This window comes from Cololabis saira, chromosome 5 (genome assembly GCF_033807715.1).
Source record: "Cololabis saira isolate AMF1-May2022 chromosome 5, fColSai1.1, whole genome shotgun sequence".
NCBI lineage: Eukaryota > Metazoa > Chordata > Actinopteri > Beloniformes > Belonidae > Cololabis > Cololabis saira.
Window position 1 is genome coordinate 32,999,617 of NC_084591.1, and position 7,222 is coordinate 33,006,838.

The window sequence follows — 7,222 nt, forward strand, 5'->3', positions numbered from 1 at the left end:
GGAACTTTTTACAAATGCAGTCTCACTCACTGCAAAAACTCAAAATCTTACCAGGAATATTTGTCTTATTTCTAGTTAAAATGTCTCATTTTTAGTCAAAAAATCTCATTACACTTAAAACAAGAGCCATCACCAGAAAAATAACTTATTTGACAATTTTCACCTGTTCCAAGTAAGTTTTCACTTGAAATAAGTAGAACAATCTGCCAGTGGAACAAGATTTATCTTCTCATTACAAGCAAAAAAATCTTGTTCCACTGGCAGATTTTTCCACTTATTTTAAGTGAAAATCTACTTGAAACAGGTGAAAAGGGTTGTTTTTGAGTCTTGTCTTAAATGTAATGAGATTTTTTTTGACATTTTAACTAGAAATAAGACAAATATTCTTGTTAAGATTTTCAGTTTTTGCAGTGTATAATAACTAGTGAAATCGATCATGTTCTGATTTGCATTTGTAGTTATTCTATATGTATTAAGTAATAGAATAATTAATACAAATAGACACAGAGTAATTCCATAAATGTATTTAAAAAACAAACATTTACATTTCCCCCTGAAGCCAAGGTGTGGCGGCTGCCGTACCTTGCCATACCCAATTGACGCCCCTGGGCATGACACTGAATCCCCAGTTGCTCCCAGTTGTCAGACCAGCGACGTTGTATGGCAGCTCTGCCGACGACCGGTGTGTGAATGTGTGGGTGAATGTCTACAGTGTAAAAGGGGGCTGGAGGAGTACAGTAGGAAAGTGCTATTATAAGTGTAAGCCATTTACAGTTTAGATGGATAGATACCAGATATAAAAGAACATCATGTAACACAAATGTGTCAATAGCTGAATTTACTTACTTAAAGTGGACCTATTATGGCATTTAACGTCTATTTTAAACAGGCCTTGAATGTCTTAAAAACAAGCTTTTGATTGTTTTTTCTAAATAAATTAGAAATTCAGCCTCTGGGCCATGTCTTTATTTTTACCGTTTCTAACCTCATTATCTATGTGGGATTCTGAGTGGGCGGGGAGGCTATGATAATGAGGCACTGTGCTGATTGGCTGCCTGACGCAATACACCGCTACGAAAAAATGGTGGAAGCCCCGGCTGGCGGAGTTAAGGCTGATTTATGGTTCCGCGTTACACCAACGCAGAGCCTACGGCGTAGAGTACGCGGCGACGCGCATCGTAGGCTACGCCGTACCCTACGGCGTAGGCTCTGCGTCGATTTAACGTGGAACCATAATTCAGGCTTTATACGATGCGAGCAACAGCGACAAAATCAATTCCATTGCTTTATTTTCTATTGGACTGGCCGCAGCGACGCGGCGCCACGCACCGTTTTGAGCTGAACATTTGTTGGATGCCCTGCTTCTATTTTCTTCCTGTGGCTCGTGTTGAAAGCCGGTTGAAAGCGCTGTAGGAAACAGTCATGGATGAGGAACGGCTGATCCAGTTAGTTGAAATGAGAAGTTATCTCTATGATTCCTCCTCATTTCACTACAAAAACCTCAATAAAGTGGCAGCTGCTGGAGGGAGATGGACAGAGACCGTCCGATGTCACGCAGTGCTCCGATAGTCGGACGCTCGCATGCAGTTACACGGTTTTATAGTTGGGGGCGTGGTATGCATTTTGGTTACGTAACGAAAATGTGCAGAATCTGAACGGCTCGTAGAAGTCACATCACACTGGATGGCTCATCCGGGCGGCTGTACAGACACTGCAGAATTTGGTTGCTTTCCTCCTCCTCTGAGTTGGCAGGCTGAGGGGAGACCACTTTATATACGTTAAAGCAAGAGAAAACATGTTTTACATAATAGGTCCCCTTTAAGTCCATTGCTCATGGCTGAGCATAGGCCATCCACGACAGTCCGCCATCGCACTCTGTTCTGGGCTGATCCTGCTGCTCCACTCCAGTTGGTGCCCAGACTTTTTAGCTTGGCTGCAGTGTCTTGCCTCGAGCTGTTGCGAGGCCGGCCTCTCTTCCTCTCTCCTTGTGGATTCCAAGTCAGAGTTTATCTTGTGATGCTGGATGCTGACTTCCTGAGGGTGAGTCCTATCCAACGCCACTTTCTCTGACGGATTTGTTTGTCCACTGGGTCCTGTCCTGCCCTCTCCCACAGCTCTTAATTCCTGATCTTGTCTGGCCATCTAATGTTGTAGAGTCGCCTTAGGCAGGAGTTGATGAAGGTCTGGATCTTTTTCAACATTGTCTTTGTTGTTCTCCATGTTTCGCATCCATATAGTAGTACTGTCTTGATTAGATGTGAAGAGTCTAAGTTTGTTTTTTATACTTATCTCTTTGGATGCCCAGGTGTTTTTAAACATGGTAAATGCAGTTCTTGCTTTCCCAATTCTAGCTGTAACATCCCTGTCAGTCCCTCCCTTCTGGTCGATGATACTTCCCAAGTACACAAAGGATTCCACCTCCTTGATGGGCTCACCGCTGACTGTGACCGGTGCGTTGGCGGTGGTGTTGATCTTCATCAGTTCTGTCTTGTATCTGTCTAGGTCAAGACAAAAAAAAAAAGACAGTCAATAGCTGAAGGTCGTTGCTTAATATTGTCGATCCTGTAAAGTCTGAGGATAAAAAAGAACAAACCCAGAAAATCCGACATCCAGAGAAAATACATGAATCGTAAGACTTAACTGTCAATCCATATTGTAAACTGGAATTTATTTACATTCCCAGCTTTTTTGTACCACAAAAACCTTTTACACTAAAAATGTTAACGTGGAAGAGCCTCTAAAGAACTGATCGGTTCATGATATTTAACAAAAAGGCAGAATCTGACAGAAAACTGTAACCTTGAGGATTTGTTTTTTGAGTGGTGTTGTGTCTTCTCATCTGACAAATGGTAGTGATGGTGGTGACGGTCTCCTCGGATGGAGTAAAAGATAACTTTTTTTGAGTTGATGTTAACTACACTGTTACATTAGAGCACTTAAACCCTCAGAAATAAAGCATTGGCTCCTGATAATGCTTAAACGAATAGAGTGCTATAGTGCTATATTCTCCTGGATCCACCCCCACCACTGTTTTACACAACCATAGCACACTTAAAAATGTTAAATTAATGGTTCATAACAAAAGATGATTACACCTGATAGAGTTGGGGTTGCAGGAATATCAGTCCACATTTATTTTTATTTTTATTTTTAGGCAAAATTACCTTTAAAGGACATACAAAGAACTCATTTATAGGTGTGGAAAAGGTACACCAGGGTTGACTCTTGTTTTTTTTTAGGTCAAGGCACCATTGCCTTTTCTTTAATTACATAATAAGCACTGCTTTAACCTTCCATTTTTGAAATTTGCACCCTCAAAAGTTTCTCAAAAAAGCTTCTGATTCCTGCACGTTCTCACTGATTCACTGAGAAACGCTTTATAGATTCCAATGGCAATGGTTTTAATAAAGCTGTATTTCTTATGAAACATTTAACTGTTAACTTCAATGTGAGTTGTTATTCAATTTTTATTTATAAAGCATCTATTACAACGGAAGTTGTCTCTAGGGGCTTTCCAGAGACCAGAACATGACCTTCGAGCAATTATTACATAATCATAAACAATGGCAGGGTATGCCTGTATGCCTGTGATGGACCGGCGATCTGTCCAGGTGTCCCCCTGCCTCCCATCTGTAATGAGTTGGGACGGGCTCCAGCAGAACCCCGTGACCTTGTTCGGGGTTAGGCGGGTATGGAAAATGGATGAATGGATGGATCTGTTCATCAGACAGTTTATAACCATCCTGCCCCCATCAGTTCCTTTGTGGAGCACCAATTCACAAGCAAAGGTACCTCAAAGTGTTTCAGATTCAATGCTTCAGGTAAATAAGGGACAATTTCTCCCTTTCCACACACATGGCCAAGCTTGTTGATGCCTTTCAATTACAGCAAGAAAAACCCATAACGGTCACTCAAGTCATTTTCAACTCACAGAAGTAATAAACAGTAATTTACTGAACACTCATGTGACAACAAAAGACAGAGCTGATGAAAGTGACCTGAACAAATCGCTTGGTGCCCCTCAAAAAGATTGAAAAGAATTTTACCGTAGTGAGACGTAAACTGAAGTGTGACCTGTGGTTAGTGTCACGAGTGTCTTTAACCTGGCAGTCAGTGAAGTGGTTATTTAAAGGGTGAAATGTGTGATGTCCCCACTCTGAACGTGGACCAGAGAAAGCAAAGGCGAGAGCTGTCTGAGGAAATCAACATTACGGACAAACGTGTTGAAGGTGAAGGCTGGAAGGACATCTCCAGGCAGCTGGATGTTTAGGGTCAACCGGACGTTAGCAACCTCTCTGGGTGTGTCATTTGTAAGCCATGGGTCCAACAGGATAATTACTCAAAACATACAGCTAAAAATACCCAAGAATGACTAAGAACAAAACACTGGACTATTGTGAGGTGTCCCTCTATGAGCCCTGATGTAAACAGCTGGACAGCTGGAGCCCTTTGTTTTATTTTATTTCTAAATGATTCTGTTAAACTTCAACTCAAAAGCAATGTCCATCCATCCATCGATCCATCCATCCATTATCTATACCCGCTTTATCCTTTGCAGGGTCACGGGGGTCTGCTGGAGCCTATCCCAGCCAATTTCAGGCAAAAGGTAGGGGTTACACCCTGGACAGGTCACCAGTCCATCGCAGAAAAGCAATGTCTGATTTTATTTGTCAATGTTTAGTAAGTTTTTTTTTTTATCTTGTCTGCACACATATTAATGATTGATACCATGAAGGTAGAAACCAAAGGTATATATATGTGCATTACTATATTTAATATATATACATATATATACGCATACATATGCATACACATACATAAATATACACATACAAACCCAGTGATTTTTTTTTTTTTTTTTTGGGGGGGAGGGGTGACGACATCCACTGCCAATCCAGGAAGCAGGAACACACGGAGACACGTCAAGCACTGGAAATCTGCAACAAAAAACCACAAACAAAACACGAAGTAAGTTAGTAGTAAGTTATTATTGAATAATACCTGTGATGATACACAAATGAAAACACAAAGTTAAAGGAGCATGAGGCTCCTTTTAAGAAATGAGACTCAATAGCGCCACCCTTCGCCACGACGGCCGTCGGGGGTACTGCAGCCAACAGCGAAGCCGGCACGGGAGAACGGGGAGAACGCGCATGCAGCGTTATGTGACGTCACATCCGCAAGACAGCGCGGGAAATTCGGGCCCAGAATTGCAGCACATTTTGCAGCACACAGCCTGTTCAAGGCAACGGAGAGATACACTATGTCAGTGATTCTTAACCATAGGGCCGCGGCCCACACTTGGGCCGCGAGCGCCACCTAGTGGGCCGCAAAAATAATTCAGTTTTGTACGTGTGGGCCGTTGGGGCCGCAGGACTGCATAGCAACTCCCGACCAAATGAGGAGAAGAAGACACTCAGCTAGCTGTACGTGTAATAGTAAGAGAAATGGTGTGTATTTACAGAGTAAATCCTTCATTTTGCACAGAGTAGGTTTAGATCCACCAGGATCAGGGATCGATTACTTGGCCCAGAGCGAGCGAGCGCGGCGTGATCATTTATCCTGACGCGTCCCCGCGGCCGGGGAGGTCGGCTGAGGCTGCCGCTCGGGCGGCTCCGTCGTTACTGGTGAAAGATGGTAGATGTAGACGCGTGGGCTGTCGTGTCTGCTGGACTGGACTGTTCGGGCTTTCTCAAAAGCATGGGAAAGTGACTCTGCTGCAGCGCGACCAGAGAGCTGCGGTGCTGGCTCTGCCCGTCGCAGCTGATCAGGCTCAGATGAAACCCGACACACTGAGTCCTGACAACTTATTAATGTAAATAACTTAAAGTAAAATCAAACTAAGTTTTGTCCTTGCTCTATTTTTAAATATGCACACTTGTATGCTTGTGTGTGTGTTGTAAGGCGGCGCTCCGTGTGTGTAGACGGCGCCTTTCCACACGGCGCGCCGTGTGTGTGTTTTAAATCCAGAAATGACACACACAAAACTGAGGGAGCGTCTTTCCACACGGCGCCCGTATGGTCGTCAAAATACGGTAATTAGGTTGACTATATACAGAGATGAGAAACGTAACAGGTGGAAAGGAAAGTTCAACCCGGAATGGACAGATTCATCCTGGTTCAGTCTTCCCACTGGGACAAAAACAGTGTCTCATACGTTCAGAGACCGTGGCGTTCAAAGTGCAAAAGTGAAACGCCACTGAAACAAAACACAAAGTTTAGCCCTCTAGTCACTAGAGGGCTCATTGTTTTTGGTTTGGAACGCTTCATCTGACATTATTACTAGAAAACTTAAAACATATACGAATTTTTTTCATAAATCCTGCCTCAATCCTGCCTCATGCTCCTTTAATAGTAATGAGGGCATATGCGTGAATGAAGAGTAAAGGAAACAGAATGGGTAAACTCGTGTAGTCTCATTATTTCAGGTCATCATTATCCTCAAATGCTTTAACAAAGACCACTGAAATTTTCTTTGGATCTTGAAGACGTCTCATCTTCCATCGAGAAGGCAGCTTCAGTTCAAACAGACTGGTGGGGACTTTTAGGGGACCTTGAGTCAGCTCTTTACTTACTTTACTATAGATTTCTGGGGCATGTCCCATGATGCGAGGGTACTTTCCTTAGTCTGGTCCTCAAAGGTTTGTGTCAAATGTACGTTGGTTTAATTTATCGGCTTTTGGATGCATCTGCATCTGTAATGGTGGCTGCAGGATGTGCACATCTCTTTTCTTTTTTTTTAATGAATGAATGAATGCTGCATCTTTAATTACAATTAGACAGCGCAAGATCAAGCACAAAATACAGATATGAAAGAGACAATCCAAACAGATAAATAAATAAAATTAACAAAGACAAGAAATAAACATAAATTATAAAGAGAAAATGAATGTATAGAAATAAAAACAACAGGGAATAAACAAAAAAGTAAATAAGTTTGCGAGAGCAAGTTTCATGTAAGGCAAGGCAAGTTTATTTGTATTGCACAATTCAACACAAGGCCATTCAAAGTGCTTTACATCAACATTAAAAGCAGCAAGACAATTAAACAGTAACAAGTCAATTAAAAAGGGAAATAGTAGAATAGTAGAAGTCATAATACGATACAATGAAATAAAATAGAATAAATAACAAATAAAATGAAATACAATTATAAGAAGAGAGGTAAAATAATAAAAGGTAAAATAATAAAAAGCACAAGTTGTTAAAAAGTAAGGGCAGT